A 20,920-nucleotide genomic window follows, 5' to 3' on the forward strand; every position below is an offset into this window, starting at 1 on the left:
GTTGAAGCAAGAATCATTCCTTCAAATTATGTGAATTAGTTTAATTTACGTACTTGTCCTTATTTCCCTTACACAGGTATATTCAGATTCTGGCTATGTGGAATTATTTTCTTTTATCTGGAATTTATTTCTTAGGAGATTTATGAATGAAAAATAAGTTTTTCTTTGCCTAAAATGTCTCCATAAGTATGTGTGTAGGTGGTAAAAAATGTGGTTTTCATTCACTTCTTCCTTCCTTGCCTTTAGAAAGAATGACTGGGAAAAAATCATAGATAGCATGCCCTGATATTTTCCAAGGCTATAATAAAGCCAGGTTATTTGCAACATTAGGTTTTGCCATATAATATCGGGCACAAAAAGCTTATCACAGAACCAGGACTAATTTTCATGTTTTTTCTAGGTTTTTGTATGTATAGAGAGAAGCTCACAAGAAAGAGGTATGACCTCTGAAAAAATACAGCATGTGGATAACTGGCTCAAAAATCACAATGCATTTCTCACTGATAAATCAATAATGGCTTGTGAACAGACTTGATCTGGATGTGGTGTTTTTTTGGTTTGGGTTTTTTTTTTTGGGTTTTTTTTTTTTTTTGAGGGCGGAGGTTTGGCTTTTTTGTGGGGTTTGTTGTTGTTCTTGTTCTTGTTTAAGGAAGAAAACAGAAAAAACAGATTTATGGAAGAAATACTTTTCATCTGAGAAATGGAAAAATCCTCCTAATGAAAAGAGTGATTTCATTTTCCCACCTTTGATAAAGAAAGTCTTTGTACAACATAATATTTTCAGAAAATAATTTTTTAAAAGGCAAGAAATTTCATAAATTGTCTTTTGAATTATAAATGGAAAACTTTTTAATAACCAATTAACCGATCTCTGTTTTGTTGGGTTTTTTCCTTTTTTTATAAATACTGGTTCACAAGAATATCCAAAAGTATTGTGAAGATCTGCTATGACTTTGCTGTGCAATATATAGCAAAAGGAAATTGCTTTGCCAAAGAAAGGGAAGAAAACAAAAATATTTAAGGAAAAGCTCACTGTACAGCATACAGGAGAGAAAACGAGGAGTTGAAAGGGCTGGTAAAGGAAGAAAGAGATAATCCCTACAAATAATTTTAGAAAGCGCAACATGATTATGTGAGCTGAAGAATAATATGGAGCCAAGTGGAAGATGTCAACTAAGTTCAACAGTGGTGACAACTGAAAGCACTGGACAAAGAGATAATAGTTTTCCAGTCTTCAGTTCCTAGACCAAGTGAGCCAGAGGTTCTGCTCCTGTGCTGGTCAGGGAAAGACTGACCAGAACCAGCTGACAGACTGACCGTGCACAGGCTATCGCACATAGAGTGAGCTGAGGGAGCTGAGGAGGAGTTAGCCCTCATTGCAGCCCAACTAACATAACTCTAATCATGTTTATCCTATACAGTTAACCAAGTATTTACTGTCTGCTCCAGTCTGCTACAGATGCAGACTTCTAACTTGTTTTATGACATCATGAACTGAACCACTCAGGTTAGCAAAAGCAGCTTTGGTCATGTTTGTGTCTGAGGTTTGCAGGTGCAGTGGAGAAAACAGAAACCCAGAGAGAGGTGAGTAATAAAGAATAGGAGCTGCACTGTGAGAGGATATCAGCAGAAAAGTTTTCCAACTATGCTGAAATATTATCTTTATAAGGACAAGAACTATTATTACTATGTAAATACACTAGACTTGTCTTTGAATAGATTTGCTGGAGAAAGCTTTTAAGAGACTCCTGGGTTTCAGCATCATACTTGTGTTGTATCACACTTTATTATATTAGTACTTTTGAAAAGGCACAATGAGCCATGTACTGAAGTGTGTTCTGCCCTTCAGTTAGTCCTACAACAGGGTAGAAATTTGTGTGATTTTCCTATATTTGTTATTGCTTAGGCAGCTGGCAATTGGTAATACTTTGTAGAGGAAAATTGTTTTATCTGGCTCAGCTGTTAATATAAAGCATAAAGGTAGCACAAAGCAAAACTTTAAGCTGAGGAAAAAGGTATTTAAGGTTTCTATCAGGTAACACCAGGGCAAGTGAAGTGTAGTTTTACTCCTTCTCACTTGACAGCCTTTGAAATCAGAAGCTGTGTATTTAGATAATGAGGCATATCACCAATTGCAACCAAGCCTTTCTTGCTGCAACTTCTTACAGATATAATCGTGCCACAAAGGTATGCTCTAATTATGCTAATCATGATGCCTTGGCATTCACTCAGAGGAGTCACTCTTTATTCATCCACTGCAAGAAAAGTGTCAGAACAGCATGCTGCTACTTGGCTACTTCCTTAATAGCCCACCAGCTTCTGTCAAGGGCTGAGTGTCCTGTTCCTCATGCAGTTTGTCTAATATGAGGTCTACAATTATTTTGTCAGCGTGATGGCTGAACAGTGGTCTGCAAAGACGCTAGTGTTTTTCTTATTGTGGGTGGCATTTGGCAGGCTCTAGAACACTAGAGGAAGATACTGTAATTTTTATCAGATTTTAAAGCAAATTAAAAAAAAAAAGAAAGGATAACAATTTTATTTGGAAAAGGACAAAAAACCAGAAAACTTTATAATCCACTGCATATGAAAATCACTGAAATTGATTGTCTGCTGTACAGTTGTGGAAACTATGCTTATAAATATTCATAAGGGTACTAAACTCTCTGTAGTGAAATATCATTTCACCTGTCATGAAACAATGAAGTTCCTTAAAAAATTTGAATATGATTTTAAACAGGAAATTACATCTGTTGCAGAATTATAAAGCACAGTATTCATAGGAGACAGGAGTACATTTTAGATCTTCCAGATAAAACAAATTTAAAATGAAACAAAGGTAGTGATTTTCCAATATCTCAGTATTGTTTTCCATCATGAGAAGTTTTAAGTCTGATTTATATACTGCGGCATACCTATGCTGAGCATTAAAGCTCTTTATAATATGCTTCCACAAGTAATAACTTTTCTATAAAATCATATTACATTAAATCAATAATATTTATAGAATTCATAAATCTATCAGTATTTCAGCCTGTTGTCATATGAGTATTAATCTTCAATTTTTGTGAAACAGCTTAATAAGCCTCTCTTAACACAAGGGTGATTTTGAGTGAAAATCTTATAGTGGATTGGGTATTCTTCCAGAAGTCTGAAATAAAACAAACGTAATGCTGTAGGGAAAGGAAAGCCTATGAAACAAATCCTATTTTTCTCCAATTTAGTGACTGCATGAGATCAGAAAATATCTGGAGAATGTTGAAAAGGGAAACAAAGTAGAATCTAAGCTACTCTGAGAATTGGCCACGTCATGAATAAATATTTTCATCTTTTATCCTTCCCCATTTTCACAAATGGAAAAAATTTAGTCTGTCTCGTAATGAAGCACCCTTCAGGAAATGCAACTTGTCCCTGAAATTTGGAGATTTTCCCTATCTCTCTGCTCCAAAAAAGAACATTTTTTGTGTATGGTGGCTCAACTACATTTCTGATGATTTCCGTCTAGACTGCAGAATTCACTAATATTTTTTGTAAAGTTGTAAAGGTTACATGAAAATTCAGCTGGATACAGAGGATTTAATGCACATTTTGTTTCATTCCAGGCTTTTTTGGGTTTTTTTTTTTTTTTTTTGGAAGAGTCAAAAGGATTCTAAACCAACTTTCAACACAACTTGCATGAGATAAAAAATGTATCAGTCCTCTTCATTCAGCTGAATTTTCATTTAACCTTTAAAAGATTACAAAAAAACACTTATAAAAATGTGACTATATTTATCTTTAAAATGGAAATCTTCATTATTTATTTTAAAAACAATTCGGTTTTGGCCCAAATGAGAATATATTTTTTCCTTTTGTTTCTGCAGATAAGTCAACTGCCAAGATAAGTACTAAGAACACAGCAGAAAAATATGTTAATCCTCTACTTATTCATCTCTACAAGAGATTTAAACTGAAATTTATTATGGATATTGCTAGATTCTGAACAGGAGCCAAACTAATTCTATAAAAGTGTTCTCTCTACATATTAACTACCATAAACATGCAGAGATTCAATCCTATTTACTTTACTCTCAAAATCTGAGAGGATCCTGACAGTTTTTGTAGGTTTTTGGGGTTCTTTTCCAAAAACATAGAATAAAACTGATCATGAATAATTTTGAGTAGTTGCTCTATTTAGTCAAATATCAGAGATATCTCTGTGAGGGAGATTCTAGAGATTTCAGTTTCCTATCATTTTTTAGCCTCTTGATTAGAGATTTTCAGTGCAAGAAATAATCCCTAGTAAAATAAAGCATTTTCAAATATGTCATCGTTTCTCTTAGTTTTAACTTAACCAGGGAACTTCTACAATGATATATATAGTGATGCAGATAGCATGGTATCACATACAGAAAAGTGTAAATATAGCAGTAGAAATTACTGTTTTAATTAGTCACAAATCATATTTTTAATTTAAGGGAAATATCTGGTTGGAAAAAAATTCTAATCAATGAATTTGAGGGTTTTCCATTTGACTTAGAAAGAGTTATAATATGCTATCTTTTATATTACACCAAATTTTTAATATTATCAAACATAAGCAGTTAGAGCATCATTACAGCAACCCCAAGATTATCCTAATTTTGGGATCAGAATTTGGTCAGTCTGCTTGGCCTGAAGCAAAAAAAGAAGAGAAGCCTTTGTCATTATTGAACCTGCCATACTTTCTGCTTAGGGCTTATGTCTTTCATAGAATAAATAAATAAGTAAAATTCATGGGTTTCCATAGAAGAATAGTGCTTTTAAAATCAAAGTAAAAATCAAATCAAAAGTCAAATATAGTATAGTATTAAATAAAAGAAAAATCACACCCCAACAGATTTTACCACATTTCACATTAAAATTATGAGGAATAGTCCTATTTTCAGTATGTCTGATTCATTCAGACTAGTGAGAAACAGATGTCTTGGGTTCTTTAAGTCAGCCCAGTTGCATAAAAATATGGTCCTATAAATACTCTATGCACGTATCTTTTTTCTTGTATTATTTTGTGTTTACTGTTATAAATAATGGCTAGTATGAAGTTCACAAGGCCTTAGTTAATGTTGAAGGACATATTGCTTTTAAAGAGCAGAATTATTTCAGTGAATGTTTGTAGAAGACCAAAGTACATCACCACAATGAAATGTATTGTGTTCATTTAATTAAACACCTGGCCTAACATAGGGTCAATGGACTCAATGGACTGCAACAGTCTCATTACATGGCAGTCTCAAAGCACACTTGCTTGGATGCACTGTACACCATTAAATAGAATTTTTTTCTGCATTATTTTTTCAAATCTGAGAGAAGTTGCACGGAGATAGTCAATAAATTGTTATATTTATGAATTTTGCCCCTTTTATCTGTACTTTCATTCAGCAGTATTTTTATAAAGCTGTCTCCCATCTTCTCTGAGGAATGTGTAGAAAGAACAGTCACTGTATAGTCATTTTGGCTGCTACTTCATGTTCATGGCAAATGCAAGCATGCATCACAAACCTGTTACATGCACATTGATATATAATTATAAGTGCTACAATAAATGTAGATTAGATAGATAAGACCATTTTTCTAGTATAACTGGGTTTTTTGACAGCTTATAGACAACTTCAAAATGAAGGCTCATAAAACAAATATTCCATAACTTCAGAATTTTAAAATAGGTCTCCTCTCTTTTTCTACAAATATATCACATAGATCTGATGGTCATCAGTATAAGTGAGCTAATTGAGGATGTCAAGATTGGAGGCATGCTGGACTGCAGTAATCATTCACTGGTGGAACCTGCAATCCTGAGCATATGGATTAGGTAAGGCCTAAAGTCTGGACCCTAAACATTAGGAAAGCAGAATTCCAGCTTTTCAGTGAGATAGTCAGTGGGATTCCCTGGGCAGCTGCCCAGTGACAAGGGAGTGCAAGAGCTGGCTCTCGATGCACAAGAAATTGGGCAAGAAGGGCAAGACACCAGCATGGCTGAGCAAGCACCTCTCTGTCAAAGTAAAGGGGAAGAAGCAAATACATAGAGAGCTGACCTGGGAATGCTATAACGAGGAAGCTCACTTTTGTAGGGATGGGCTGAGGAAGGCCTAAGGCAACTGGAACTGATCCTGGCAAGATACGCAAAGAATAACAGAAAGGGCTTTTATAGGCATGTAAACCAGAAAAGAATGGTCAAAGAAGGTAAATCGCCTCTGATAACCCTGCCAAACTAGTAACAACAGGTAACTAGAAGGCTGAGGAACCCACCAAACATTTTAGTCCAGTTTTCAATTACAACCTTTCTTCCCACACCTCTTAGGTGAATTGATAGCAGGATGGTGACTGGGGAAGAAAAGCCCCATCCACTGTAACTAATCAATTCATAACCACTTGAGAAATCTGAACTTACATAAGCCTCTGGAATCTGGTGGAATGCATCCCAGAGTCCTGAGTGAATCTGCTGATGTAACTGCCAAGTCACTCTCCACAATATTTGAAAAAGTATGGCAGTCAGGTGAAGTGCCAGGTGACTGGGAAAAGGGACATGTTGTACCCTCTTTAAAAGAGTATAAATGCAACAGATCCTCCTAAAAGCTGGGCTAAGCTCATGGAGTACAGGGAGATGATTTGAGACATCCAGCACAACTTCACCCGGGGAAGTCCTGCCTGACCAACTCAGTGGTCTTCTGTGATCAAGCAACTCCATCAGTGGACAAGGGAAGGATTACAGATGTCGTCTATCTGGACTCTGTAAACCTTTTGACACTCTCCCCTGCAACATCCTTCTCTCTAAAATGGAGAGAGGTCTATTCAATGAGTGAACTGTTAGATGGATAAGAAAGTGGTTGTACAGCCCCATCCAGAGGATGGTGGTCAATGGCTCAGGGTCCTGATGGACATCAGTGACAAGCAGTGTCACTCAGGGGTCTCTATTTGATATCTTTAATAACATAGATGGAAGGACTGATTGTGTCCTTAGTGAATTGGCAGTGATACCAGGCTGAGTGCTGTGGTTGACACACCTGAATGACAGGATATCCACAGGGACAAGCCCCACTTTCAACACAGGCTGGGCATGAACAGCCCCAGAGCAGCGCTGCTCAGAAGGGCTTGGGGGTGCTGTGGCTGAGAGGCTGCACATGCCCCGGCCATGGCACTACCAGCCCAGAGAGCCAAACGTGTCCTGGGCTGCATCCAGAGCCCCGTGGGCAGCAGGGCAGGGAGGGGATTCTGCCCCTCTGCTCTGCTCTGCTGACACCCACCTGGAGCACTGCATCCAGAGCTGGGCCCCCAGCACAGGGAGGATATGAACCTTTGAAGACAGTCCAGAGGCGGAACACAAAGAACAGAGGGATGGAGCACATTTCCTATGAGGAAAGGCTGAGAGAGTTGGAATTGTTCAGCCTGAAAAAAAGGTTAGGGATGACCTAATTGTGTCCTTCCAGTACCTGAAGGGAACATACAAGAAAGATATACAGAGAGGGACTTTATACAAGAGCATTTTCTGCGAGGGTGGTGAGGCACTGGAACAGGTTGCCCAGAGAAGCTGTGGATGCCCCACCCTTGGAGGTGCTCAAGACCAGGCTAGGTGGAACTCTGAGCAACCTGGTCTAGTGGAAGCCCACAGAAGGATGGTTGGAATAAGATTACCTTTAAAGTCCCTTCCAATTCAAGTCATTGTATGATTCTATAATACATATCAGTGTTTCTGTCTGTGAGGCCATTCTTCATCAAATTGCTGGCTGGAAAATTTGAAAAAAAAATGCCATCATAGTCTCCTAATGCTCAATGAGAGACCCAGAGAACAACTGTAGGTATGTGACACAAAACTCATTCTATCTGGATTCACATTAATGTATCTTAATATTAATAGCTGTGTATAGACTGAACATTTCACCTGAAGTGGTGTCCTCTGTATTATTAAAACCAGAAGTTCATATGTATTTGTTTACTCTCATACTTCAAAGTGAAGTGTTTGGAGAATACCCAAGGATATGTATTCCAGGACGGCTGGATGCAGGAGCATGCACACAAGTCCCTTTATCTCTTGCTGCCTTAGCCCTTTTAAAAGAGCAAGATATATAATACAAAGATAGAAATTGGTAGATTTGATGTTTAAAAAAATAAGCTTAACTTTGACTTGACTATCTTTAAAGAGCTATTTTCAGTGTATTAATTTTTCATTTTACTTAGCTTAGCATCTAGTAGCCACAGCTGGGGGAAAGGGACACTGTTTTGAGCATAGTTACAAGAATTTTGTTTACAACCCTGTAAAAGTTCTTTTTTTATCTGGCCTGTCAGTAAGACCAATTGTTGTGTTCCTACAATCAGGATGCTTACCTATTATGAAGATGAGGAAATATTTTTGGAGTAATAAATGAGATTAAATGTAGCTTTCTTTCCAGGAAAAGGAATCAGTCTAGTTCTTGTTGGGTAAGTGTCCTCAAGTTTATCTCAGTCTGAGTGTTTCTCTGTAGGCAGCTAGTGTTCAAAGCCTCTAGACACTGAAAAATAAGTCTTTCCCTCACACTTCCACTCCTCAATTACAATTAAATATTATTCCTTATATTCCTCATAGCATTCATTGAGATAATCCTCAATAGCTTTCTGTAGAAGTCAACTGGTGATTGATGTGTAACCTACTGCAGCTTAAATTCAACCTCTTTCATCTCTAGGTTTCAAATTATCACCTAAAATAAATGTCAGACATCTTTTGAAAAAATACTGTGAACATTTAAGGGCACAGAAATATTTGATTTTTGTCCTCTTGAAAATTAAATGCTACTTTAAAAGACTGCACAACTCCAGGTGTCTTGATAATTTGAAACTGCTGTTTATGCTACAACATGTCCTACATTTCAAGCTTCTGACAGTAACTCTGCCATTCTCAGCAACTCCAGCTTAGATCCTCCTTCCTATAACCTGGGTGTGTAGATTGGAACACACACATAGCACCAAATTGGTTGAAAATCAGTTTTAAAGATAATCTTCCAACCAAGAAATTCAGGCAGAAATTCTTTGGCTGTGGCTAAATCTAATTTAGTATAACTCATTTGAAAACAGTTTCTAGCAAGCTCAGCTCCATGCTGGTGCCTGTGTCAGCAGGCATCTTTTACTTCTCATCCTCAGATTGGATCTGGAAGTCCCAGCCAAAAGGGGAAATATACAATCCCTCTTGACTTCTATGCAAACTCATTTACAGGACTTCCCCATTGTATGGAGCAAAACATTTCCCCCTTTCTTTGAACAAAAAATAACACTAGCTTCCTTAAACAAATGCAAATGTGTTTTTAACTGCAGATATTCAAACTTTACCACTTACAAAATATAACAGCATTTTTTAAATTTACTGCCAGATTAAAATGAAGAATTTTTTTTATGATTGCAGGATAATGGGCAAGGGTTGTGAAGTCTTAAAATGTTTTCAGGATTCATTAGGTTGTGAATATACATTGTCTTCAGTGTCATGGAATCTCAACTCTCTTCTACACACACAGACAAAGCTGGAGCAGACAGGAGCAGACTATCTGACTTCATACCACAAATTGTGATGACTGAATGATCTTTGCTTGATGCCTAACCCCATATAGGGTATCACAGCTATACATTTGCACAATGTGCAATTCAATTTTCTAAACTTGCATCCTGTACTTGAGAACTTGATGTAACCTAATGTCTACTAGTGCCATCTTTTACAGAGGAGAGGAAAGCCCACATGTTTATAGACATATTTCACCAGCCCCTGAATCGTTGTCGTAGATCTTCAAAGTTACCATGCAGTTGTCTACTCCTGTCTTGCACTAGAAATGCAGATGTCAGGACACGGCTACCACAATTACCCAAGGAAATTCATCCCTTTTTGAGAAAAGATTTGGGGCTTGTCAAACCAATATAGTGGAGGAGTTTCTGAGATGGCCAACAAGTTCATAAGTTAATGTTAGGGACCTTCAGTGGAAACCTTTCCACATGAATTCAAGTTATTTTCATCTGCAACTCCATGACTTCAAATCACATTAGTCTAGCAAGTGCAGATCTGGGGCTGCTGTCTGTTTCTAGAAGTTAGCTTACTTAACACGTTTACTCCAAGAGGATCTAAAATTGTGTTTCTTTTCTAAGGTTATCCATATCGATCTTGTTCCAAATACATCATTCCTCATTCTTCCAAAATTGTGTTTGTTCCATGCAAAGGCTTCATAATACCTCCCAAATTTGTTTCCCATTGCTCTGAAAGTGTGGGATTGACTTACACAGACACACACACACAGACACCTATAGTTGCTTTTCATTGTGTTTTACTTTGGGAGAGCTTTACAGCTTGGACATTTTCAATGTGTTAGAAGAGTATTGGTAGTATCTAGTACGTGCTTTGGAGTACATGAGACAGAGCATATAGGGCTTGCAGACATAGTGTTAAGAAAGGTGTAAAGCTACAAACTTAAAGAATATGTGTGAGTCACAGACTATTTAAAACACACCCTACTAAGTACACCCAGTATGCTTATACTTCATACCTGCTATTCCAAGAAAAATGAACTGACACATTTAAACAAAAATCATGAAAGAGCAGAGTCAAAGCCTCAGAGTAGATATGCTGCCTGCACTTGATCTCCTGCTTGGACAGATGTGAACTTTGTTCAGTGTCAGGCAATCTTAGATTTGTGACCAAAGTGTATTCTCTTAACAAATATGTGTGAGTTTGAAAACAGCCTTTAACAAGGAAATAAACAGGAACTATAAGCAATGCAGTTTCTTGATAATATATCCCCCATTAGGAACAGATCATAATAATGTTTTTCTATTAGTTTTTCAGTATTCAGGATTTTATGCAGACTAAGCAATTTGAAAAGGCCTGCCAATAACTGGTTCCAAATAAATGAAATACATACATCTGCTTTAAGTCACAAGCTTAGCTGCCTCTCTTACAAGCATTTCATTCCTACCTTTAATATGATAAGTTTTTTGTCTTCCTGTTCCCAAACTGCTAAAGTGGGTGCATAAAATAATTGAATTTCATCATATTTGCACACAAAAATATTCATTTTTTGGAAATATTTGAACAAATTCCTCTTTTGTACTCATACATGACACTGCATTGACTGCATAATTTAGTACTTATTCTCAGAACAAATAGCCTGGAAAAATTGCATGCACAATTGATAGTAATTTGAGTGTGCAACCTGAGGTTGGGGCTTATTAACATATTCATTCTGCCTAAGATCTGTGTGCAAACTCCGACCATGCTGTCTCTTAACAAAAATTGTACCAAGCAGTAGAAACAGCATGAACATTACATCAGTGCATGGTGCAACTGAGAATTAAAGAGAATGAAGGAAGATAATATAGTGAAGTGCAGATAATTATTTAAATTAATTTTAAAAAAGCCAAAAACTTTTAAAAATATTTAATGGAAAACAGATTTTATTACCATGATAAAAATAAATTATTTCATCATTCTTCAAAACTTCTAGTGGATCTGTCTGAAGTTTTCAGAGCATAGAAACCTAGCCACAGTAGAAAAAAACTTAATTTATAAAATTAACTCCTGTAGTTTTATTTATTTATTTAAGTAAATGAAGCTGTTGACTGGATAACCACAGTACCTTTAGGCTTTCTGTCTCGAACAAAAATCTATATTCCCCATGCCCACAGCTTATGGTGCAAATTTGGCCATCCTTTCATATTAAACTTTATGATATTTATCCAAATACTCTATAATTCTGCATCCTGATTGTTGGTGAAATAAGAGCTAAATCATCATCCAGAAAGAAAAATTATAATTGCTTTATCTCTCTACAAGGAATCAGGACTGCAGAAATGTAATAATGGACATCCTTATATAACATTGGCATACATGCACAGAATGAGAAAAGAGATCTGTCATACTGAAGAGAATTCCTTAGACAGCCACTTGTCTTGTGTGAGGACAATGGCATCATACAATTTTGTTAATTACTATCTATGAAATAAAGAGAGCATGGCAACAGAACATACATATGCAAAAAAGAATATAGTAACATTTACAAAATGTTCTCTATATGCTGACACAAGTACATAGACAAAACCATAAAATCTTATACAAATAACTGACAAATCAAAGAAACTGCTAAAAGTATAAATTCTCCATGAACCAAGGTTATGTATTTAATAGTACAGTTTTGCAGAGTATGTCTTTCAGCATTGATGCATTACATAAGAGGATTTGACAAGGTTACAATTTGTGTTACTAATGGAAATTCTTTTCAAGAATTAACCTTTAGGCTAAAAAGAATGACAGATATTCAAATATTCTCAAATGAGTATTTGAATTGAAAATTTCTATTCATTTTTGCTCCCCAACAGAACTTCCATCCTGCATTGCAGTGTGTCATACACACAATTGAATTCTTAACAGCTGCCATTCAAGGGAGATGCAGAAGACCATTTGAAAGTAATATTTTGCTCTGTGTGACATCTCATTTTTTTCTTCTCAGAAATCATAATTTTTTTACACATCTAGTAGTCTTCCTAACAGGAAACCAGCTCTGCCTGTCATTTTGATTGGGGAGGAACCTTGTTTTCCAGGTCACTGGCTTGAATTCTGGAAACAAGATATTCATGAGGGACCTGCGTGGGGAATTTACATCTCAGTGCAGAGTTTTCCTCTCCATTTGTCAACATACGAGGTCAGTGAGCTGCTCTCTTGTCAGGGGGAAGATAATGGCTGCTGCATTGCCTCCCACTTATTACACACTCAGTGCATCTGACCTTCATGTGAGACCCCCTAAGCATTCTGATTTTTGGCTTTCCTCATAACCTAACTCAAGCCCCTTTTCCCACAAACCTACAATCTGTGACTTTCGGTAACCCTCTTCTTTCTTCAATCATATTCTAACACACGAGTCCTATTGCTACACATTTCTTTATTTCACAAAACTATAGGATACTTACATTTAGCATTATTTGGGTGAAGAGACACAGCATTACTATGGTAAAAACAATAATATGCTTTTATTATTTGCCAACACTAACAACTTTCTTTAAGCATTATTATATTACATCATTATGTTATTTTTACCTCCATCTATTTTTCTCAAGTCTTTGGAGTTTAAAAAATGATAGTAGCACATGCTTTTAGTCTGAGCTTCAGAATTCAGAAAAAAGAACCTCAAACCACTAAAACAACCTATATACTGGTTAATATAAATCTGTCATCCTCATACAAACTGTTATGCTGTCATATATTAAGTTCTTCCAATGTTAAATATACAGCAAAGCCAATGACTTAAAATGTGAATACTGAACTTTGATTTTACTAAGACCAGATTTAAACATACCTAAGTAAAAAAAAAAAGAAGACTGACCACAAGACTGCCATTTTATATTGCTTTGCTGTGCTGGTCCTTAATTCATGGATATTTTCAGCACATTATGTGAAGTTCCATGTTACCTTACAATGACAATGACTAATGCCATGAAAATGTCATCTTATGATGCCACAAATGTACATTTAGTATTCAAGTGTCTCTACCACATGAAAGAAGCATAAGGAGAAGCTGGCTTGTGCACACATGTAAATGAACTAGTGAGGAGGTGGTCCTGGAGTAAAAGTAAATAAGCCTTCTTATACTGAGACTCAAGGGATTTTATTAAAAACAAAATAATTTTCTTGTTTTCAAAATTTTATTTAAAAATTCAGACTTGATTGTGTCATTGCTCTAGTCAATATTGTTTCCCACTACATATGACACTTGTGTCATTCAGTGAAAAGTGTTATGGTTAAGCAATTCATTTCATGCCAGTGCTCTGCTGCAGCACTCCATCAAAAGCTCCACACATTCTTAGCATGAATGACTCTCCAATTAGTCTGTCTTCAGAGTAAATAGTTCCATGTACTGGAGAAAAAGATTTTAAATTGTGTGTAAGCAGCAGCTGAGGAAATGAATAGTTATGTGTGGGGACAGTTGACTTACGCACACAACTTTTCCACTAATTTTTGGTTTTATAATGAAAATATTCAGAGACCGAAGTGCCAAATTTAAATCAATTAATGCATAAATAACTACTGTTACTCCTGCTATTAAGATTTTTAAATTCTTCTATTAATTTTAAGAGCTCAATCTGTTCTCCACAGATAACTATTGGGAAATTGCCTTTTAGTAACTGTCACACTAAATGTTATCTAAGCCGGAAAACTGAGCTAGAAAGGTCACTGCTCTGTGATGTTGTTAGGATGCTTCAATGAGAGTCTCTGTAACAAAACCTTTGCAGAAAACAACAAAAAACAGTTATATCCTAAAAAGCAAGAAAAGACACATAGTTCAGGTTCAAAATGCTACTACCTGCTTTCCAATCTGATTTGGCACATCTAGTCTGGAACAAGAGTTAAGTTCAAAGATTAAATATAGCACTATCTCCAGGAAAATTTGGGAAAGAGAATGAAAAAATATAGTAAACAATCTCAATTCTGATTAATGATTGAGTTAAAAAATCGAAACCCACATCACTGTGGATGAAAAAACCCTAGTCATTTTTAGGTTTATATTTCTTAGATTTACTATCAATTTTTCAATTTACAGAAATGTTTTTGAATTTGAATCCTTTTTAAACTTAGTGAGAGGAGTCTGAAGAGTGCATGGCATTTACATTTTCAAAAAATGCATGAGTATCCAATACAAGAGACAAATTTCAATGGAGAGAAATAGTTTTTTCTGGAAAAAAATTTACCAAAAACTATATTGGTATTTCAATAAGAAATAGAATATAACTTTGTAAGTCAATGTAAAAACAATGTTGCTGTTTTGCATTTGAGAATATCAGTTCACTGCTTTATTTTCTTGCAATTATTTGAAAATAATCTGGATAACTTTACAATCAAGGTATTTCCTCTTGGCTCCCTGGTATACACCAGGCTGCCTGAGGAGATGATAGACATCCTAAGGTGTCCACAGCATAATCAGTCTGAAGAGCCTCCAGTATTAAAATTCTAACTAATGATAATCAAAAAGAAACAAAAACAATAACAAGGTTGTGTAAGAAAAGCCAGCAGATAAAAGGGCTACATCTGATTTAATGGAACAGGTACATGATTTGTCTATCTGCTGTTAATATGTGTCACCAAGGTATGCGACTTTTACATGAGACAAAGAGATTTCCCAGCTGTTCCTACTGCAGAATTGACTAAACTGTACTCAGAGAAGACACTTGTTATTATTCAGTAAAAACTGTTCATACAGATGTAGGAGTAATAGCACAGGACAGCATTTTGTTCATCCTTAATATAGTTAGATGCTTTATATGTACTCTGTAGTAATCAGGAGAAATGAAACATGCACATACTGCAGTAGGCATGCAGGACCACAGGCCAGAGAGGTTTTAAGAACTGGTCAAAAAACAGTTTCGGGAATATGATCCAGTTGAAGACTCTTGCTGTAGAGAGACTCCTCACCATCTGGTACACAACCAGCCATCCTTTCTGTCTTAGAGATTTCATTCCCCATTCAAACATTTCCCTATGCCAACATAAGAATATTTTTAAGCACTTTCTGAATCTCTGTGCAACAGTAAATTTGACCAAATACCAACAATACTCCTGCTTCAAAGTGAAATTTTTTTTAATAATCTAAATCTATAATAACCTAGGATCAGATAGGCAGCAAGACAGGAAGCTGTAGCAGATTTCTGATGATACGAATTGCAGGTTATTGCAAGTTCTGTGTTTCAATATAGTATCACCCTGATGGAAGGGGAAAAAGCAGTTAGATAAGAGATGTCCCTTTTTTTTTGTCTCACAATTTTATCTCAACTCCTTTCTTTAACACAGACCTACATACTTCAGACCTACATTGGAGAGCATCCCTGTTACAGTACAACTTTTCTGAAAGTGCTTTTCACACTAGAGAAGGGTTCAAACCATCCTCTAAATTTTTTTAAAATTTCAAATTGAAATTAGATTCTTCTCCTAGAAGTGATAAGAGAATAACTCTTTCCCTGAGGTCTGGCTGACCATACTATGCCCAATGAATTTCTGAAGGTATATTAAGTCTGTATAATTGCAGCAGGCATAGAATATATATTCCTTGTTTCCTATTGTTTATCTCAACCTTTTGGAATTTTAAAAAGGACTGAAGTCATGTACAAATCTGTCATGTCCCAGACACAAATGCACATCCTTTATAAAAGCCTCCTCTGTGCCATAACTTGGTAAGCATTAGGCAGTGGTCCAGACACACTCGAAAGCGTCATTTATACTTGTGCATTACTTAGGAGGAAGACACCAATGCCATTTTCACTTTGAAAGAAAAAGAGCTCCTGGAAACCAAATAGTGTGAGCTTCTGAAGGTTGCCTCTGGTGCGCTTTATTCAATTCTGTTTCTTACTATGTTTCTTCAATATCTGTTTCTTATTTCTTATTATTCTCCAAAGTACAGTTATGTCACCACCATATTTATTCCAAACACCAAGATGAAACCTGTCTCAAAAAAGCACAAATTCCTTTGTCTTTGGATGTCTTAAAAAAAGCTGAGAATTGTTACCACTATGCTTTCCATGGTATACCAAAACTGTACCAAACCCCCCCAAACCTAAGATTTCTGTAAAACGAAATGTTTTCCTTCATGTATTTAGATATGACAAGATCCTTAATAAGATGTCGAATAAGTACTGATGGTAAATACAATGCACGTGAAAAAATACAATGCACATGAATAGTACAATGCTTATTATTTACTTATTATTTGCAATAAATCTTCTGTGGCAGCACAGTTGTGCACATAAGAGCTTCAGATCTTGATCTGTCATTACAGAAGTTTGTTTCTATAATGAATAAATACATTGGAGTATAAAAATTATTTGTCAGTTAGAACACAAAAAGCAGAAACATTAGTCAAAACCACTGAGGAAATTAAGCAGAGAAAGTCTGCACAATACACATAAGCATACATTATTGATAACTAATAAATTATTCCACTTTGGAGAAAGGAGAAGAAATGTACTGAAATAGAATGAGTTCATATTATGCATATGATAATTTTTTGAGAAATTATTTCTATTTTATCATGTGATACAATAATTATAGAGTGTTGCATTACAAAACTGAAAAAAAAAATTCAGGAATCATTTATTTTAAGTGATCACCATGAAAAAAAAAAAAGAATGCTGTTGTAAATACAAGTTATTTTTTCTTCTTTTCTCTGTTCCAGAAACAAATAAGGAGTAACTTCTCTATACCACTCTCAAGTGGCTTTTAGAGCTCTGAAGACAACTCAACATATTAATGGTTTGATATTTATAAGATTGTTCTTCTGAAGGATCAGCAAGATAAACAGAAGATGAAATGCAAATATCTGCTCACGCAAAACCCTAAGTCTCCCATGCATCTTATGGCTTTATGCATTAATGCATTTTTAATACACCTCCTTCCTTTTCTGATTAGACTTGTCAGAACTGGAGCTCCAAGATCACTAACAATTCAGTAGGCCTAAGACAGTTTTCCAGAACAAGTCCTCCATGTGTGTAAAAACAAAACCCATTAGCTAAAGAAAACCCATTACATTATTGTGATGTATACCCTCTTTTTTTTATATTTCATCATCCTATGGAGCTCTGCAGTTTTCTAAAGAACTACTTATGCATGTCTGTCATCTGATTTTCATCTTCCTAAGCGTGTTGAACTAAGTGAACAATGGCAGTGAGGGTGCCCACTGTTTTAATATTCACCTGTGGTCATGCAAGAATGGAAGTCTTTCTGTTGTTCAGGTAACACAAGTAAGGATTTGCTATCCAGAGCTCTTATTCCTGGGTGACAATCACTGATTGTCAAAACTGGCAATTTATAGCTATGACAAATGACCTTCAAGAGCATTTTCTCTTTTCCCATTATGACCCATTCAGATATTATTTAACATGCTAATAGGGCATCTTCAGCCCTATTTTTTGTGTTTTTCAGCACATAGCTTGTTGCCCTCAAAATGAAAACGCACCATTGCCACGCAAGTGAACTTACTTCTATAAAGGCATGGTAAAAGCAATAGTGCTCACGTTATCTTAGTTCTCCTTGCCTATAAGTAATTGCATCTTCAAAAAAGGTAACAATAAGAGCTTATTATACTTATTCCTAAAACAAAAGTTGGTGTTGAAGCACATACAGAATCATTTTTAGAAGATAAATTTTTAAGAATTTTATTTTTTTCTGTCACATTGGTATTAATCCCTAGAGCAGAGAGAAAAAGTTGCTGTTTTATATCAAGCTGCACACTTCTCAGACATTTAGATGGAATTTAGACTTACAGAAAATGGATGATACTATTTGCATCTCTTGCTTTGCTACTAGGAGGTGTATAAAAATCAGAATCAATTTTTAGTATTTTATGAAGAGTTTAACTGATATTTCTACTGCATTGGGATGAAAGAGGGGTACTGAGGAGGGAAAAAGCAGATTAAAATCTTCACAGAATGGTAAGATTGAATTTCAAAAAACTCAAGAATGTCCACCATTCCAATGAGAGTAAATAAAAAAATCAGAAAAGAAAATTAATTAACTGGTATCCTAATTACGAAAAAAACCCGAAGCTCTTGATGCTTAGGGAACACCAGTACTGCGCTATCTATTCTGAAGAAGGGATCTGAAACATTCTCATTTTACTTAAAACTAAATTTACCAAAAATCAGAAGAAAAAGGCTCTCAGATGATAATGGGTTATTTTGCTTCAGCTTCTCAAACCACAATCCAAATAATTCCACTTATTTTTATGAGGTTAAGTGAGATATTTTAGCTTCACAATGCCTTTGCTGTAGTAAAAGCGCTGAGTTTCTCTGTACGTTTTAGGTAACAGGCTAAATCTAAAACAGCACAAACTGCAGAGGTGAAAATAGATATGGTGAAATTATTAATATGTGTTTAATATAAATACATGGAAAGAGAAACGCCTGTAGTTACTTGCCAAAGAAACCTAAGAAATTAGTTCTTAAATACACCTATATCTCTTTTACTCTCCTTTTGCATTTTCTTTTGTGTACCACAGATATTTTTTGTACAGTAGGTGTTTATGTAAATAAAAAACAAATAAAAGAGAAAAATTTGCAGATACAAATCAATATATATTTTCAAAGTTTACAGGAATATACCATACAGGACATCTACCAAGGAGGCAATTAAATCTGTCCTAGCAGCCCTTGTCATAGCACCACAGAATATTCTGAGTTCAAAGGGACCCACAAGGCTCACAGAGTCCAACCCCTGGCCCTGCACAGCTCCATCCCTAAGAGTCACACCATGTGCCTGAGGGAATTGCCAAAACACTACCTGAACTCTGTCAGTCTTGGTGCTGTGACCACTTCCTTGGGGAGCTGTTCCAGTGCCCAGCCACCCTCTGGGTGAAGAACCTTATCCAGCCTAAGCCTCCCCTGACACAGCTTCTGTTCCCCTTGGATCCTGTCACTGGGCACTCAGAGAAGAGATCAGGGCCTGCCCCTTCTCTTTCCTTCACGAGGAGGTTGTAACTGCAATGAGGTGTCCTCTCGGTCTCCTCCAGGCTGAACAGACCAAGTGACCTCAGCTGCTCCTCCTATGGCTTCCCCTCAAGGCTCTTCTCCATCTTTGTTGCCCTCCTTTGGATGCTCTCTAGTACTTAAAGGTTTTTTATATCTTGCATTGAATTTGATCTTATATCCTATAGTTCTATATATTGCATATTTATCTAACTATATAATATTTATGTCTTTTTCTACCAAGCAACAGTTTATGTTTTCTGAGTCACAAAACATAAAACCCAGACAAATTTCAATAACAAAATTAAGAGTATAGATTTTATAAAGTTTCAAACAGAAGGAAAACTACTTATTCTAAAAAGTGTTCCAAGGTCTTGAGAAGTAAAAATGCATTATCATCAAGCAGCTGATATTTGTCTTCGATAAAGTTACATGCAGGAGCTCCTATCTATCTGAATTTCAGTCAAGCATTTGCTGCAATTCCATAAGAGAAATCATTAGCTAAGGAAAAGTAGAAGGAAATCAGTTGAGAATGCTTCTGAACAAGGGCATTGGTGACAGTTGCACTGAAAGCAGAAATACAGAAGAGTAAATCTCTACAGAAACACGGAAAATTTTTTTAATTAGCAAAAAAGCTTCTTAGGACTTGATGTGGCCTGATTTGAAATACTGGGGAAATTCTAGCCAGTCAGACTAGGAGGGAGAGAAGGAAGAAGAAAAATAAAAAAAAAAACCAAAAACCAACCAACCAACCAAAAAAAAAAACCAAAACCAAACCAAACCAATCCAAACCAAACCAAAAACAAAACAAAAAAACAAAAAACAAACAACAAAAAAAAAAGGCAGAGAAAGATCATAAAGTAGTTAGTTCAGTCTACCAGAACGAACATTGGGAAATTCTTTGATTATCAGTAAGCTTCAGGAAGAATAAATTACTAAGCCAAACGTGCCCAAGCATATTTAGAAATAGAATATATAAATAAAATCAAACCTGAAGAAACATATGATTGCAGAAAAAAATAAGACCGAAAATTTAGCAAGATCTTGCACTAGTATGAAATCAGAGTGAAGTGACCAAAAGAGGTCAGTTCCACTTTGAGATCCCATGCCACACAGAAGAACAATATCCTGTGAACTGTGGTAACAATAGAGGCAAAGATATTTTATTTTTATGTTGACAAATGTATTGAATGAGATTGAGATAGAACGAGAATTAGTTTCACATTTCTGACATTAAAGAGCAAGAAAGAGATAAAATATACTACATGGCTATTCAATATTGACAGTATCTAGATGTCTATTGTTGCCGTCAACCTGTAAGTCTATATGTATAAGTCAACCCAGTGTCTTCAAGTCTTCAAGCATATGTGAATATGGTTTTTATGTTTGGGGGTTTTACTGACAAATGAAGATATAATAACTAAGTTTACCAGTGATACTATGTTGGGAGGAGTTTTTG

At 35.8% G+C, this 20,920-nt stretch overlaps 1 long non-coding RNA gene across 1 annotated transcript; it reads left to right on the forward strand.

Annotated features, from left to right (window-relative positions):
* Nucleotides 1–1,543: 1,543 nt before the first annotated feature.
* On the forward strand, nt 1,544–17,320 carry LOC135289515 (uncharacterized). The gene is made up of 4 exons (XR_010352273.1): nt 1,544–1,584; nt 5,716–5,827; nt 12,559–12,659; nt 17,175–17,320. It is a non-coding gene; the product is annotated as an uncharacterized LOC135289515 (long non-coding RNA).
* The last annotated feature ends 3,600 nt before the right edge of the window (nt 17,321–20,920 follow it).

This window comes from Passer domesticus, chromosome Z, assembly GCF_036417665.1.
Source record: "Passer domesticus isolate bPasDom1 chromosome Z, bPasDom1.hap1, whole genome shotgun sequence".
Taxonomy (NCBI): Eukaryota; Metazoa; Chordata; class Aves; order Passeriformes; family Passeridae; genus Passer; species Passer domesticus.